Here is a 17688-nt window from a genome sequence, read left to right as displayed (position 1 = left end):
CTGTGATGGGTCATGAACATTTTTTTTTGTTTGTTTGTTTACTCTCCCTTCTGCTCCTGTCTGGGGAGGAAACAGTCTGGCCCAAACGTTCACAAACTAGTGCCTTGACTTTCCGAACCAGTGGGAATGCACTTGCTAATCTACTCTTTTGAAATGATTTATTCTGCAGACACGTCTACTTTAATTACTATTTGAGCATTCTAGAACCACAGGACTGGCTAATTATTTTCATTGCCTCCCTCTGGTTGCTTGTGCTGTATAGATCTGCTGTTTAATGAGTCACTCAGAGGCCAGGAGGCACATTAAATTCTTCAAGTATAGAGTGCCTAGACAAAAATGCATGAGCACGTATTTCCACTGTAAGCAATGAGATAGTATTTGTTTGTGACAAACTGGTTCTGAATCATTTATTTCTAAGCTTGAGGTTTATGGATTTTGCATAGGGATGAGAGAGAGAGGAAAAAAGAATACAGTAATGGGTAGGGGAGCTGATTTCATCTATGCATTTAATTATTGTTATTTATAATGCCCTGACCGAGAGTGGAGCCCCACTGTGTTAGGTACTGCAAGCATATAATAAGAGGTAGTTACTGCAGTTTACCTTCTAAGCAGGTCAGTAATGGCAAAGTTAACATTTAATCTGTGGCAAGAGTTGTACACCTACGCACTGTCCTCACATAACTGTGCTTGGCATAGGTTTTAGAACTAGCTATTGGTTGCAGTTTTTATTAAATGTTTATATTACAAGCTGATGATTACCACTTTCCCTTGCAAATACACAGTTATCCATACAGGATTTACTTGGCTTATGGATTACTGCATGACACATGGGACAACACAGCAGCTAACTGTGTGCAGGGCCAGCCGTACTCCTTTTTTTTTTTTTTTTTTTTTTTTTTTTTAGTATAACTCAAACATAATACTGCATGAGCATGGCTGCGCTGCATGCAGGGCCAGCTTAGGAGCAGAGCGAGGGTAGCTGTGCTGGAGCCAGTTTCAGGAGACTGAAGGCTTCCTGAAGTGACGGCAGTTGCCCCTGCGCTGGGCTCTGGCAGCAGCTGTTCCCTGAGCTCTTGCTTGACTGCATACACCGAGCAAGCTCACCTGGGTTTGCACACAGGCTGTTGAATCATTCCCATAACTCACAATGCCGGAAACACAATATATAGATAAAATGCAGAGACTGACAACATAATAAGAAGAAATCAGTGTGGTTCCACCACAGCTAGGCCTGGATCGATATTAATAAATTCTACTGGACATGAAAGACCCTGAGATGTTGCTGCCCTGCATTCTCCAGAGCATCCCTTGAACCTATGATTTCTATCTGTTTTTCCATTTACCAGAATATTCCAACCATCTGTTCTCTTAGATAATGTTAAATTGGCTGTAGGTCTGAATAGGGAATAGTTTTCTTATTCTGTGGAAAATTTCCCTACTGTTTCTGTCTCTTATTTTTTGAATAGTTTGTTGAATTTTTTTGTCTCAGTTTTTTGAGAGGTTGAACAGGAATTCTTCATTGTTTCCAAGTGCTATGTAAGAGGAAAATAGTTTCTTTTATTGAAATTAAACACTTTTCCTGATTGTATTTCTTTGAAAAAAGTCATTAGAATGGATAGCTCTTGGCACCACTTGAAAGAAGATTTACCAAAGTAGTGATGACATGGTTAGAGATAAAATGAAGGTGCGTTTCATACTTTTGGGTAGAAACAGAAGAGAGGAATTGAAACAGCAGGCCTGTCTATTTTGTACAGGTTGTGTATTCTGCATAAACACTATAGGAGAACTAAAGTTGTTGTAGTTACTGATCCCTGTACTCAGCAGCAATATATATTAAAAGAAAAAGAAATACTTTTGAATAAGAAAAAAAGTTTCTTATCCTCACTTCGTCTATGAATGTTTTCCCCCTTGTTTTCTGAGTGTCTCTCTTCTCCAGTAGTTAAAACCATCTCTTTTATCATATGTCATGAAATGATAGCTCATTGCCTTGCCTCTAAGCTATCATACACACTTAAAAAGAAACTCATCAATATAAATGTTTGTGTCTATGTCTGATTGGTTTCTCATGTTTAAAAAGAGGAAAAGGGAGATTGATTGCAGAGGCCATAAAAGTAATGATGCATTTAATGAAAACATACATTTTATAGGCAAAACACGCTTAAAAATTACTAGGAGCTGCCTGTATATGAGTTAATGAAATTAAATGACCTTCAAAATTTTGCTAATTTGACCTCAGGTTATCCTTTTGAGCCTTTAGCCTGCTTTACATTTATTTGCATGCGTGGCTTTTGTTTTTGTGTATTTGGTCCTTCTCTAGAGCTTATTTCAGCTCTCCCTGTCAAATACTATAGCTAGAGAGCTCCACTGTAATGGTTATACAGCATGAAAACTGGGCTGCTGGCTGTTGCTGTCCCCGAAGAGACAGCTACCCTTCCTTCTCCTAATCCTTCCCTTTATGGCTGTGCCACAGATTTATCTTGAGGAGATCATTGCCTCTAAATAGGCTATTGCTAGGTGCTCCTTTTCATACCAAAACCAACCTATGTTTGGGTCCAAATGGTAATGTGGCTGCATAGCATAGTTTGCTAGGGGAAATCATATCAGAAAATCTATACGTAGGTGATTACGTAGTGTCGAATCACTCCGCCTCCTGTTTAGCTGAACAACAACTTTCTGATCAAGATGGCAAGTGTCAGGCCAGTCCATCTCTGTGAGGTGGTCCTTGTTCATGGAATGGTTTAGAAAGACAAAAGTGCAGACAGTGGTCATATCCATGTTATAGCTATGGTCATGCTGACGGCATCCATCCTAACGGCTGATCTCTTGCCAAGTGATACTGCAGGACTCATATCCACGCTGCTCAGGACTATTCCTCGCTGCACTGGACTGATCATAGCAACACTGCCTAGCATTTGGCCTGTGTTCATGCAGCACCTTGGGCTTTAAGGTATTATTTTTTCTGGATTTTTTTTGTTTTGTTTTCAGTTATAGGTATAATAAGTAGTGATAAGGCTGTGTTGCAGCATGCCAGAATGGCTTTTTTATGGCGTGATTTCACAGACATATGTTTTATGCCCTCAGCTGTGGTATAAGGATGGTGGGGATGTTAGTGATTGAGAGTGGGTAGAGCTGGAGGACACTGTGAGGCGAAGCTGTGTGCTTACTGTATTAAAAAGCAGTCCCTAGAAAGAACCATCTCCTGCAACTCATCTGGATTTCTAAAGGGAGCTACAGCCCAAGGGTGAGCTAACACACATGTAATGCCAGCAAGCAGGACCCAAGAGGGTACTGGGGAGCTATCTAACAGCGTAGATGTAACTGCTATATCTCAGACTGCTGTAAGAGCTTCTGCGGATCCAGTCTTCCCCTGCTGGTACAAGTGGATGAGATTGTGTGCATCGGGGCACTGAGTAAACACAGGCTTTGGAGCAAGACGTACGTAATATGTGGTGCCACACGAGGAGGGATCGTCCCCCCACTGGAACAGGAACCATATTGTTGCTCTCTGCTTCGGTGCTGTTCCATAGCTGTGTGGCCGAAGAGCTGCTTAATTCAATTTTGCTTTGAAACACTCATATGAGTATTTTAAAATCAAATTAAATTTACAAGCAGCTGAAAACTTTCCAGATCATGCTGTTTTCATGCTTTTCAAATACAGATTTTTCTGCATCGGTGTGATGTAGCATATTTTTAAGTGACTTTGGTAACTCAAAATAGCATAGAGTGCATAGGTCGTTTTGTGTCAGTTACAGAACTGAACACTTGGCCTTAAGTATCTTTTCTGAGCAGCTGGAAAGACATTTTATACCAAAAATCCCTACTACTGTAAGAAAGGAGAGGTCTTGACCGAAGACTGGTCAATTGGATCATACTCCTCCCACTGTTGTTTTGGGAAGGTAAATTTGCCTACTTTCCAATGCATGTGAGAAAGGCTACAGTCATCCTGAAGCCTTGGCACAGCTGCAGGAGCTGAGGATCTGAGATTTCCTATGCTTTCCGCTGGCCTTAGCAGCCTCCCAAAATACCAGGCAGGTTCCACAACATCGCTGCTGCTGCAGCAGGGGATCTTGCTGGGAATAGTGGAGAAAGAGCTCCCTCCGTCACCCCTCTTGCCTACCTGAGAGCAGATCCCTCTCTCAGATTTACAGAAAATGTGCAAAGGACCTGGAAAAGGAAAAGATGGGAGTTGTACTGTTTACTTCTCTCTCCTCCCTATAGCACTACAGAGCAAAAACCATCTGTGTCCAGCTCTGTGCAGCCTTGTACATGATGTTCTGTGAGGAACTATCTTGGCTCCCAAATGGGAAAGAAATGCCATAAAAACTATCCTCAATCCAGTCCCCTGGTCAGGTATAAACTACTAACAGGAGGTTAAGGGAAAGCATGAGAATGAAGCACATGTCCCATAATCCTTCTTTATTGTATTCTCCTAGCTTCAGACAACCAGCATATCTGAAGACAAGTTTAGTGCTGGGTTCTCTCTTGCTCTCCTTTTTTTTAAGATAGAGAAAATGGAGGAGTCAACCTTGTCTCATTTAACCTAATTTTAATATCTTTGAGAAAAAAGGCAAACTACCATTCAGTGGTTTCTTTTTCTCTAAGCTTTCCTTATAGGGAAAAATACTAGACTATTTCTTTAAAGTGGGAATAATGATACCTATCCTCCTTTTAAGATGCATTGTGATCTAGTGGGAGAGTGCTTTATAGCAGATCAATACTACTTTACATTGCTCTAAAATTATAGTAAGTAATAGGATATGGGTTTTTTTTGGTATCACTTAAGCCAAACCTTTGCAAGAGTTTATGGAGGGACAATAATATTTTATGTGTGGTTATAAACCACATGAAAGTCTTTAGATTTCTACCACAAATCTCAGGTTATTATTTGTGCTCAACTCTCCCCTGCACCAATAAAATAATTAAGGCATAATGGTGGAGATTGTTGCTCTGGCTGCAGCATGTTTCCTCATCTCCAGTTTGAGATGCACAGAGATGCCCTTGGTCCTCCGGGAGGTTTGGGTACCACCTCAGAGCCCAAGATCCCATCCGTACTACAAAAGACACCAGTGGAGGAGATGCTGCTAGATTCAGTGCAGGATGAAATCGGGCCCCTTATCATTTACAATTCCACAGCTGCTCCCCACGGAGTGGTTTTTTTTTTTCATTTTCCCCCCTCTCCTGCCTCCCGCCAGCTCTCTGGACGCCTGCCTCCTCCCTGGCAATATTGCTTTCCATCTCGCTTGCTGAGTGCTGCTCTCTCTATGGCATTCGGGTCCCTCAAGTGCCTTAAGGTGAGCTGAGGGCTTCAGATATTCATGATCAGTAAATTTCACTGTACAAACAAAACTATAAATCTGCTGAGCATGGGTAAGGCTGGCACCTTTCAGAATGGAACTGCTTTTGTTCCTGAGGTGCCTATCGAGAAAGCAGCTTGGACTTTCCATTCTCCGGGCTCTTTCATCTTCTGAGAGTGAACTATGGACCCAGAGTATTTTATTCTAGCATCCACAGAATTTACAATGCCTGTTTTGAAGCAGTCTTCCTGATAAGACATATTGAGAAAACAAGGAAATAAAAGTAGACAAGATACTTTGTTTAGGCATTTTTCTTCACAGGCTATGAGACACATACATTTTCCGGCTCTCAGAATAGCACTATTATCCTTTCAAGAAACTTTAGAACAGAAAGAGACTGAGGCCGATCTAGGTCAATCCCCTCTAAATCATCAGACATTATGTGATTATTTTTAAAATATGCAAATTGTAACAAAGAGTTTCAAAAGTATTAGAAATTTACCAGAAAATGTTAGAGGAGAGCTTTTCAGAAGCTTCTGCTTCAAGTACACCTGTATCAGTCCTCAACAAATATGCTATTGGTATCTTCTTTATGTTACTGGGTGCAGGCAAGCTGCTATGTAAAAAGCTGTGTAATTATAGAGTAAAATTTGACCTACACAGTAAATTCCTTGTTGTTACAGAATAGCCACTAGACACTCATTTCTGTCTTTCGCACTACAATCCTCCTGTAATATCCTAACGTGCTGCAAATTATATAGTAATTACAGATGGAATAACATGAAATCTTCAACCATTAGTACTCTGCAATTTGCAATAAAAAATGACTGGCCATGTTCTACCCTACTGTCAGTGGGATTTTTGTGCCTAGATCAAGTGGTCTGGATTGCATATTAGAAGGAAAGAGAGCTGTAATAACTTAGGCATGAACAAATGCAAGAACCAGGGAAGAGGGTAGGAAGTGTCTTTGGTGTTTTGTGCATGTTTCAGTATTTTCCAAGATTTGTTTCAGGATATATCTTCAGGGAATTATAATTGCCTTTATACCCCCATCTCCAATGGGCCACATGAAACCTTGATTTCTGTTATATCTAAAAGACCCCATCCATTCCCACTGCCCACGATGCATAGCCACATATTTTCTTTGGCTAAAACATGTGTAAGAATTTTCTATTTTCTTTTGCCATTTTTCTTGCTTTTTGATTTAGAAGCTAACCATTTTCTTTCACATGCTTGAACCTATGAACTTAGAAATTAGCCTCACTGGTACTACCAGATTTATTCTGTCTCCTGCAGAATTGCCCAGGGTGTCTTTCCAGAGAGTGCTGCATGGGAAACCAGCAGGAGATCCTCTCTAGTCTTTCCCACATCCTTTTCCTTGATTCTCTCTTTGGCACTTCTTGCTTGCTCTTTAGCTTATGAGCAGGCTGGTTCCAGCAATGCCTCCAGTGCAAGGGGAGTTTCCAGACAGAGGATACAGGCTGGCAAATGCAAATGCAACACAAGGCACTATTATCTTTGTGTATATATGCTCAAAAGGAGCAGAGAAATTTTTAAACCCTTCCTTTCATAGCCAGGAGTGTGCGCACAGAGAACGCAGAGACCCTTTTGCTTCCTCCAGAGTGTTTCTCCCAAGCATGCTGGTGGCTCTCCTCTAAGCCTGGCTCCTCCAGGAGCCCTGGCTCCTCTGCAGCCTCCAAAGAACCCTCGGGAACATGTGGGGCACCACATTTTGGATAGGTTATTATGCTATTAGACACACAGCAGGTGGGCTGCAAGGCAGCCAGGCACGCAGCAATTGGCAGGACATAGAGCTTGGTATGTGTAGTGATGCTCCAGAGCCTGTGCTTTGGTTGCAGCACTGGCACCGTCCCTGATCTATAGGGATAGATGTGATAGCTATTTCAAGCTGATCAGCTTTGCATGTCTTTAGCACTTTGTTAAGATGGAGACAATTTTCTTTTTTCTTTTTTCTTTAAAGTATGACAATTAGACTGATTTTCCCATAATATAGTACCTGCATATAAGCCACTACTGTCGTGAACATATGGCATTTTGGTTTGAATATGTAAAAAGGAAGAAATCTGAGTCACTGCTCTCTCTGATTACTTCACAGTTGCAGTCAGTCCTCTCTCTGAAGGACTATGAACAGCTAAGTACTGTTCACAAAGCAAAAGCATAGAAAAAACATTGATAAAAGTAGCGCTTATTAAGAGGCATTTGGATATATCTGATGAACTCTAGTTTTACTTTCTATTCCACCTAGACACAATTAAACACATAAAATTAGGCTGCACTGAGCTCTGGGCTGCCACATAAGGCTGCTTCTGATATTCTAGCTGCTTGTTTAAAGTTATCTCTGCAGAAATCTCTGCAACCAACTGTAGTTTGCAGTTGACAGTGCATGCCCATGGACTGATAACATTGTCCTTGTGAACAAAACCACGTACAATCCTTGCTCTTCACTACAGTGAGATTAGGAAGTGCTGTACAGAGCACTGTGCAGAGAAGCGGAGTATGCATGTGATCAGCATCGCCATTTTCACAGCCTCACTGAAGCTGGCATGGTCAAAGCTAGGAGGGATTCAGCCCTAGATCCTCAATATTTCTATGCAAAGTGTTCTCTGAAAATGAAACAATGCTTCAGTATTTTTATTTCTGCAAAACAGAACTAAACTTTTGCAATAGCAATCCCTATGGTAGTTGTTACTGCCCTGGCTAAGTCCCCTGTATGTGTCAGGTACCAGGCTGGTGTTTTGGTCCAGTCTGGGGAGCCCAGCAACTCTCTGCTGTGAGCAGTCTTAAAATGGCCAGAGGACTGCTCCAGATGACTCAGTGATGCACCTTTTCAGGATATGGAAATGTTGTCAAAGATGTCTTTCTGGGGCGTGAGAGCCAGCTGCACCCATGTGCCTGCCAAGCCGATCCACCCAAACTCTTCAATAGCTTAGTTACACCTTACTTTCCATCTAATTTATAGTTCGAGTCTTTGGAGACTATGACAGATAAAGCAAATCATCGTAGGCTTTTCAATGAAATCTCTGAGTAAGACTCACTCTCTGCTGCTGAAAAGTACAGAGCAAGAAAAAAAGCTGCAAAGAGCATGATGCAAAATCCTTTTGTTCACTCATCCAAGATGATCCTGGTCCTTTGGCTATTTTCTTTTTTCAGGTTTAAAGATGTGTCCCAGAAACTGAGTTATAGCTTCCTCCATTAAAAGGATGTTTGTTCTTCATTTCACTCTTGTCTCTGTCACTGGACCAAACTAATGAATTCTCTTGTTTTGCAGCCAGGACTCATTTAAATAGAACAGAATCAAAATTGTATTTTCCATTCACAGTGTCTCTCCTACATGTAAATGTATATTCTAAAAACCTCCTGCATGCCCTCAATCAAAAATGAAAAAAAAGAAAGGATGAGCTACTTACCGCATAGGCTGCAATCAAAATGGCATCTAAAAGCTAGTCTGCTGACTGATATGGATGTGTGCAAGTAATATGTGTGTATATACACATTATTCTGGACTCACAGTAATTTTTTCCTTTTTCTAGTTTCAGACACAGCAATGAAGAAAGGACACATGCAAAGAAGAAAGAATGAGAGACTTTAGAAAGTGTCTCTCATGATGAATATTTTCAAAACAAACTCATCTTTTTGGGTACCTCAGTGTCTCAGTGCTTCCTTTTCATTTTTCTTGAAAGCACCCAGTTTTCAGAGAGCACCTGTGTTCCCAGTACGGTGTCTGAATGATGTGTCAATGCCAATGGTGCATCTGCCATCGCTAGTTACTTTGGATAGTTTAGGCCTGAAGTGTTTACGCTTCAACAGAATATCCATCTCTTTGTAAGAGCTGGAGAAAGGTATGAATCTGAATAGATTTTATTGTTATCTGAATGGCTTCCCCCTCCTCATTATCACCCTTTCCCCCAGTGTGAGATTGAAGCTCTGATGTGGTAATATCCATCCACATAGAAATGAAACCTTAATGTATTTTAAGAGGAGGTGACTTTTAATTATTTGATGAGGGTACAGTATTCTGAATAGGTCTCGAAAGTTTAAAGTCACACGTGGTGTATTTTTTTCTTTCCAAGGCCTGTACAGCTGGACTCTTGATGCTACCAGATAGCTTTACATTATGGACAGAAAACAGAAAAATAGCACCACTTAATTTTCTAACAGCTCTAAAGTATTTATAAACATCTTTTTTTCCCTTAAATATTGATGGTGTGCCTGCAATACAAGTTGGTGTTGGTTTGTATGGCCTGGCAAATCTATAATAAATCATTTGAATGTCAAACAGGAGAAATTAAAAAATATATGGCTTTTTTTTTAGAGGTGGATATAGTAGTCAAAGCATTTGTCTCCTACTGAATGTTAAATGAGTGACAGTAGCTAAAAACACAACCCCTGTTGTCATAATGGTCATCTAGAAACTTGTACTATCATAGCAGATACTGAAGAGTTGGTCTGATAGGGATATATTCCTCCTGCTGCTTTGATTTTACTAGAGAAATACAGACTTTGGATATACTGTATTGTTGCTGTCTTCTAATTTCAGCCTGTAGCAGCATCCTCTGTGTGTGTATAAATATTGTTATCTAGGATAGATGTTAAGTATGCATTAATATTTGTTAATTCATACAGTATTGTACAGTTGTGGTATTATGTCTTGCAATTAGTTGGGCCATGTTTCAACTCTAAATCATTTTCCAAACAAAAAAATAATTGAGGGTACTTTAGTTGGAAGTGGATGATCAGACTCTTCAATTAATTAGCAAAAAATCAAAGAGATGGTGGAACATGTGTTGCTCAGCCACAAGTAACTATACCAAATAAGTTCAAATCAACAAAAAGCTAATAAGAAATCACATAATTACCTACGATGTACTCTTGAAAGATAAGAGGAGTATAAAGTACCTACTACTTCCAAAACAGGGAACTGAAACAGTGGAAGGTATTTGAATATTTCAGTGTAGTTTTTCATCAGCAGTCAAACATCATCTACATGGACATGAGGCCAAAGTAAAAAGTTTCATAAGAATATGCATATTAGTTAGTTCAAATAAGGCATTTCCTGTTAGCCCTCCTCTTGCACAAAAATCAAGTTGACCAAAGTAGCATCCAAATGGAGGTGGTGCTTAAGTGCTTTTTTGCATGTAGAGGGATATGAAGGGAAGTGTAGTCATGTCCAGACTGGTGGCAATATGCTAAATTTGTTGAATGTCAAAACTGACAGCATCTTCTGAGAAAACTAGAGCCTTACCACAGGGATAAAGCTCCAGGGTCATCTGTATGGAGAACAAAGGAAGGAGCATGGTCTGACAAAGAATAAGCTGGCAAAGCTTTCAGGGAATAAGCAATGATCACCTGCATTTTAACAAACTGTCTATCCACTCATAAAAAATCTCTCTCATTTTTATTTGGCTGATTAACAGCAGTACATCAATAGCTCTAAGTCCAAAATATAAAATGCAGATCTAGCTCCTATCTGAATGTCCTATCCAATGCAATAGCCAAGTGGGGAGACAAAATTTCCACTGAAGCACGGGGGATAGCAAGAAGAAATGCACCTCTGCTTCACTACATTACCAATAGTGTGCCCCATTGCCTATAAAGATTCCTGCTGTGGTTAAGTATCTCTGGTTTTGAAACTCTTATCAGAAACAATCTTTTGAAATCTGAAAAACATGACAGAGAGTAAAATTAATTATATACACATGTTATTTTTTTCCCTCAAGGGTCTCTAACAGACAACATTTTTGGAGCAGAAGAAAAATGTTTTTGTTTCCATGGCAACAATATCTACTCTTTTCCTTTCTGTCACAAAGCATAGTTTCTCAGCATATTTAGGAAAATTGAAGTGTGGGTAACTCAGAATGATAAAGCCAAGTGCAGTAAATTTTCTTCTGAATAAATATTTGTATTTGGTCTTGTATCCATTGGCTCTGAAAATTTTCAAGGTCAGGGTATTTGTTTGCAGTGCTGATGGTGTTCCCATTAAACACTTACGGCTGTTCACAATGAGAAGTCTTATTTAGACGTGTCTCAAATGTTGCTGATGCTACCCTAAAATAATTGAAATAATTAAAACAGGAAGCAGCACCATGTAGCATCTTCCAGAATGGCAAAGTATGCAGCTGCAGCACAGCAGGGCTCAGGACTAACCGGTGTATACAGATACAAGAATAAATGATGGAAGAGTCAGGTCATTAATTTATAAGCTACATGAGGGTCTCTCTCTTCTTCTGGGCAACGCTAAGTGGGCTGTCAAAGTTCAGCAACAGCCGGTTAACACAGAAAAGAGTTGAACTGATCTGTTAGGGCTCTGCTTTCTTCTTTTCAGTTTCTTCTCAGCACAAACCTCTTGGCTATAGAGTCGATCTCTTTCTTGTCTGTTGGAGTTGTTTCTCTCTGAATAATTCTTCGCATTCACCAGTACAGACTTTTGAGTCTTTGCTTCAGAAATATTTATTTATAGAAAACGAAAGGGTTTCAACAAAAGAAATTGAGACCCATGCTAGAATATACACTATGGTAGTACTTGGCTGCATAAAGCTGTATGTAGTTGCTCAGCCTCAGCTTCAAAACAGAATTCAAGTGTTTTTATTGGACTCATTCCAACCTGGAGCAAAATATGGTGTTTTTATTGTTTTGATGGAAAAAACCCTCTCAGTTATCAAATTTAAAATATTCCTTGCAGGAACTGCTGTTCACTGACAGAAAATTCTCCAGTAGTTCTTTTTGTAACTTTGATAAAGTGGCTTGAATAGGCAGACTGTAAACTATTGAAAGGGCTAAAACTTAGGCCACAAAAAATAATGCTTCTGATTTTGTTGCCCTCTCCCTTGTGTAATCATTTAAGTTTGTGCCAAACTGGGAGCAGTTTGCACACCCCAGGTCCTCGCACTGCTGCAAAAGCAGCCTGCATTTGGAGAACTCTCCCCTGGGGATGCAGTTGATGGATTAGTTTGGACGTAGTTGTAAGGTGACAAAAAAAATCCATGTGGTTTTTACAACTGTATCTGGCCCTGAAAGACTTGTGCTGAAGCATGGCACTTCTGGAAGCATCATGGGTGCTGCAGTTAAGCTAGTTAGACAGATATGCAATGGCAGGTAATGGAAGAGACAGAGGTTTTTCTCTTTCTCATTAGCCCTTTTCATCTAAGTTTTTTTCTTTATCTTACTTGTTGCTATATAAAAGACATCTTAGTTATCAACTCTGACACTGACTTCCAATTAACCACCATCTAAGAACATTATGGTGTCTACTCAGACAATACAAAAGATCATCTAAGTTGAAATAAGAAAACAAAATTGTGCTGTTCCAGGTGGCTCCTCGCATCAGCCAGCATTTTTCTGTGCAGCTGTTTGAATGCTAAGAGGGCTAAACTCTCTCTGATGCTGGACACAAGGAAAAATGCTGCAGTATGTCCATTCATTTTAATAGGGGCTGTGAACATTTCTGCATGCGTGGCTCCTGATGTTGGATTATTAATGTCTCTTTTGTAATAAAACTATTTCTAACAGTTGGCGGGATTGGGGTCCTAGTTAGGGCTTGTCTTTATTACTGCAAAAGCTGTGTTTTACCTCAGGGTACTGTGTATTTCAGGTAGCCTGAGGTAAAATTACAGTGAAGGAAATGCACAAGATAACTTTGCACAAGGGTACAGATTTTGTTTCCACTGTGTTTTTAGCTTAGAATAGCTGATGCATGCCAGTTACCCTGAGGTGAAAAGTAAGTTTTGCTAGCAGGAAGTTTGAGGTCTTATTCCCATTTGTTTTTCAGAACCTGAAAAATGGTAGAAGTACTGCTTATTGTGCTTGCTGCAATTCTTTATGTGTGCCTGTTTTGTAATATTTTGTGTTTAGTACTGAAAATGAATCAGTAAGAAAAAAATACCAGGGGTACAACATGATGGATGCAAAAACTTCACTGGTGAGCTGAGGCCCTGAATGAAGAATTACAATTGGGTTTTATCTCAAGGCATAAAACCCCCTGAAAAATGGGGGTTTGTAATGGAAAGGCTATTGCTGACACAACCTTAACTTGAACATTGCCAACAGTCACACTATCACTTTATATAGCAATTTAATGGCCAGCTTTTTGCCTTGCCAGTGGGAACACAGCCAGTTGAGGTGATTGGGTTTGCACATTATAAAACAGCTCATCCTTGGAATGCACTGATGTTAAAGCACTCGTTCTTCATTAGCCAAATTTAAAATAATGGTCTGAAAACAGAAGCATGTGACTCACATGTTCTATTTGCACTTGTGCTGGATTCATATAAGTCACCTCACCTTCTAAGTTTAATGGACTTAATGAACAGTTAAAGTGTTTTAGGCAGTCCATAATAGGTAACTGTGATGGCAGTCAACAGCTGAAATTGGCATTTCGTACTTCTTAGTAACTCATGTGCAGCAGAGTCTGGCCCACTGGAACAGCTTCCGTTTATAGATCAGGGACTGCTCCTCAGTTCATTTTATTTCACTGATCCAGCTGATCTAAACAACCTGTTTCCTTCTGAAAAGCAATAAATACAATAATAATCAAATTGCGCTTCTTTAGTCATTGATTTTTCTCCCCTGAACTAAAATTGTCAGAATCTGGAATTTCAAGTCTGTAGGCAATTTGGCTGTTTTCAAGAGCATTTTTCCTTCCATGTGAAGAAGAAATATTACTTTGGGACCGTCAGCTTGTTTTGTTTTTATGATATGAAATATGTTGATATTATACCACATTGCGAAATGATTAAAATGTAAAAAACACCCCAATGATTTACATAAGTGTATAACCAATATAAAATAGAACATATATAACATATCTATTATGTATATATATAACATGAGTATGATATAACTAACTTGAGAGCACAAGTTTGTGTTTATTTTAGTAAAGATCTGTAATATTGATAATATTTTGAGCTGGTCTTTAAATCTAAATTAATTGAAATGACTAAACACTTCAGCCTTGTCAAAATGGTTTTCACTTGACTTTATTCTTGATGAAAATCTCATTGAAATGGATAGGTTTTCAAATTTCAATTTAACTGTGTTTTTTGGCTGAAAAATGTTTTTCAGTTCACCACAAATCTCCTTCATGTTCTTTTCTTAGGCCTATTCCTGATGGGATGCTCTTTATTATGTCAAATGTTAAACTTTTTGTGGGGCATTCGTTTGGTTTACCGGCTCCAATGGGGCAACTGTGCCAGACTGGGGTGACCAAATCTGTCTGTCAGCAGCCCTAAGGCCCTAATGGCCATATAGAGTTGTCCTATTCCCAGGTGCGGCACTGTCAGCTGATACAAAAAAACTATTGGCTTGGTGGATGAGGGAAGAGCAGTGGATGATTTTCATATTGACTTTAGCAAGGCTTTCGACACTGTCTCCTATAACATCCTCATAGACAAGCTGATGAAGTATGGGCTAAGCGAGCTGACAGTGAGGTGGACTGAGAACTGGCTGAACTGCTGGGCTCCGCGGGTTGTCATCAGTAGTGCAAGCTCCAGCTGGAGGCGAGTGGCTACTGTTATCCCCCAGGGGTCGATGTTAGCACCAATGCTGTCTAACCTCTTCATTAATGGCCTGGACTATGGGGCAGATGCACCTTCAGCAAGTTTGCAGACGATACAAAACTGGGAGGAGTGGATGATACACCAGGGCTGTGCTGCCATTCAGAGGGACCTCGACAGGTTGGAGAGATGGGCAGGGAGGAGCCTCACAAAGTTCAACACAGGGAAATGCAGAGTCCTGCCTCTGGGGAGGAACAACCCCACACACCAGTACACACTGGGAGATGACCAGCTGCAAAGCAGCTTGGCAGAAAAGGCCCTGGGGGTCCCAGTGGACACCGAGTTGACCATGAGCCAGCAATGTGCCCTTGTGGCAAAGAAGGCCAACAGCCTACTGGGCTGCACCAGGAAGAGTGTTGCCAGCAGGTCGAGGTAGGTGATCCTTCCCCTCTGCTCAGCCCTGGTGAAGCCACATCTGGAGTTCTGGGTCCAGTGCTGGGCTCACCAGCACGAGAGAGACATGGAGCTACTGGATTGAGTCCAGCAAAGGGCCGCAAAGATGATGAAGGGACTGGAGCATCTCTCATATGAGGAAAGGCTGAGAGCTGGGACTGTTGAGCCTGAAGAAGAGAAGAGTGAGGGGTGATCTGATCAATGTTTCTAAGTACCTAATGAGAGGGGAATAAAAAGACAGAGTCTTTTTTAGAGAGGCTCTCTTTGATGGTATTCAGTGACAGGACAAGAGGCAATGGGCATAAATTAAAATACAGGAAATTCCATCCAAACATAAGAAACAACTTTTACTGTAAGGGTGATCAAATGCTGGAACAGGTTGACCAGAGAGTCTGTGGCATCCCCATCCTTGGGAATATTCAAAATGCGACTGGACATAGCCCTGGGCAAGCTGCTGTAGTTGACCCTGCTTTGTGGAGAGGGGTTGGACTAGATGATCTCTAGAAGTCCCTTCCAACCAGAGCTATTCTGTGATATCATGTGATTCTGTGATTTGTGAGCAGTTCAGGATGGTACAGCACTCCTTAGGTGGTGAAAAGGACAGGAAAAGCCCAGGTACCCCTCTTCCAGTCTCATTCAGACATCTGGGGAAGAGGAATTCATGGAAAGAGGTATTCATGGAAATAAACAGTACCCTTTCAAAACAGCTGCTGGTGTTGCTGTTGTGAGACTACTTCACACAAAGAATTTACTCTACCCAAGTCCCTATTGTACTGCAAGGCAGGTCTCACTTCTGCTTACATAGCTTAGGAAGCACACAGTGCATGTTTGTGGGTTGCAGAGACTGTAAGGAGAGGGAAGGACTCCATGAGTGACCAGCTGGTTTGTCAGCAATCGCAGTGGCTCTGCCTGTTCTCTTCCTCTAGACTGTGCTCTCTCCTCTCTCCGACTCCTCTACAGACAGACAGGGTCACTAGTAGTAGCCCCTCAACCGGGAGCCAGGACCACTTGGGCTTACTATTGTTTAGGATATTGTACTGGAGAAAGAGAGAGAGAAGCTTATGTACCACATCCCGAGCCAGGATCCTTGAAATAAATGCACTGAGGGACAACCTGGGGGCTTTGGCTCTTCTTTCTGGGATTAACTGATTTCAAAGACTTTGAAAATGTCTGCGAAGACACCTGAGCATATTCAGCACAGACACATAGGATGAAGTCTCAGTATGTCCAGGAATTCAAGGGTTTGAAACTGTCTGAAAGGCAGGTGGGCAGAAACAGACTTTTAAACCACTTACTGTGTTTAAGGACTGACTTAAATGAGGTTTTCCTTTCTGGGAGGAAGTCGTTCTTCACATGTGATTTGTGGGAGTGCATGGGCAGAGAGGTGGTACAAGTTTAACCTCCCTGTGTACCAGAGGCTTTAACTAACCAGAGGCCTCAGGGAGCCTCTGCTTCCTCCTCCTGTGAGCTTTGCAAGCTGGGATGTGGGCCTGTAACCCCTGGCAATGATGCACACCCACTGTAAGAAGTCAACACCCATTCCTTTCTCCTTCTCTTTCCTTCATAAGAATCCCAGTGTTAAGTTTGAAGAACTCTATTTAAAAGGGAAAATAAGAATGAAAATAATATGAAAGCAAATCTGTATTGATTTTTTTTCTGCCAAGCTTATGCAAGTGGAGATTTAACTGTATTTATGTAAATGCAGCTTCTAGCGCAGCTTTTCTCTTAGTCTTAATTACGAAAATACTCTTGAGTCTTTCAGTTCATAGTGAACTGTGTCGCTGTTTTTCATAAGTGAGACAATTTGAGTTATCTCAGAAATCTTGGGCTGGTTTCTGCTTGATGCCCAGAAGACTTTTCTGCAGCTCTGCTCAGGGTCAATTGTTCCTTAAACTACTTTTAGACTCCGTTCAACATGACAAGCAAATCAATCTTTTCAATTCAGGAGCTGATGAAACTCAACTTTTTATAAAGTGTTGCCATAAGAGTATGAACTGAGTAGATGGCTTTCAGGCCTCTTCAATGTCACTTTACACTATTTTACTAGGATTTCTATAAATGCAGAATACTAGCCTATTTGAGGTTGTTAAACACAAATAACCAGACCAAGTGAAAGACATTCCTTTTATAATGATATGGCTACACTAAGATACTCTGTCCTTCTCTCTCTCTTTTGTCTGTTTGTGTATACATATGCACACACCTACAGTACATTTAACAGCTACTATGTGACTCTATATATACTACTGGGTGTAATTAGTAGATTTTATATAGTGCACAGTATTGAATGAGATCACATGATCAATAATTATTTACCGTTAGATGACTTAAAACAATATTATTTTATTTGATTCTCCAAATAATAGCATTAGATGGTGACAAAAATTTATAACTTTGTCTTAGTTTATGAGAATTTCATCACCTGCCTATCA

The 17688-nt window shown here is 40.5% G+C and overlaps 1 long non-coding RNA gene across 2 annotated transcripts in view; it reads left to right on the top strand.

Annotated features, from left to right (window-relative positions):
- Nucleotides 1-14118, top strand: part of LOC112995179 (uncharacterized) — a 28114-nt gene extending 13996 nt beyond the window's left edge. For both annotated transcript variants that reach the window (XR_003262117.2, XR_003262118.2), the window contains one exon: nt 8846-14118. This is a non-coding gene — a long non-coding RNA (uncharacterized LOC112995179). The remainder of the gene's footprint in view (nt 1-8845) is intronic.
- Nucleotides 14119-17688: the final 3570 nt, after the last annotated feature.

This window comes from Dromaius novaehollandiae, chromosome 3, assembly GCF_036370855.1.
Source record: "Dromaius novaehollandiae isolate bDroNov1 chromosome 3, bDroNov1.hap1, whole genome shotgun sequence".
Lineage (NCBI taxonomy): Eukaryota > Metazoa > Chordata > Aves > Casuariiformes > Dromaiidae > Dromaius > Dromaius novaehollandiae.
This window is presented reverse-complemented; position numbering and strand designations above follow the sequence as displayed.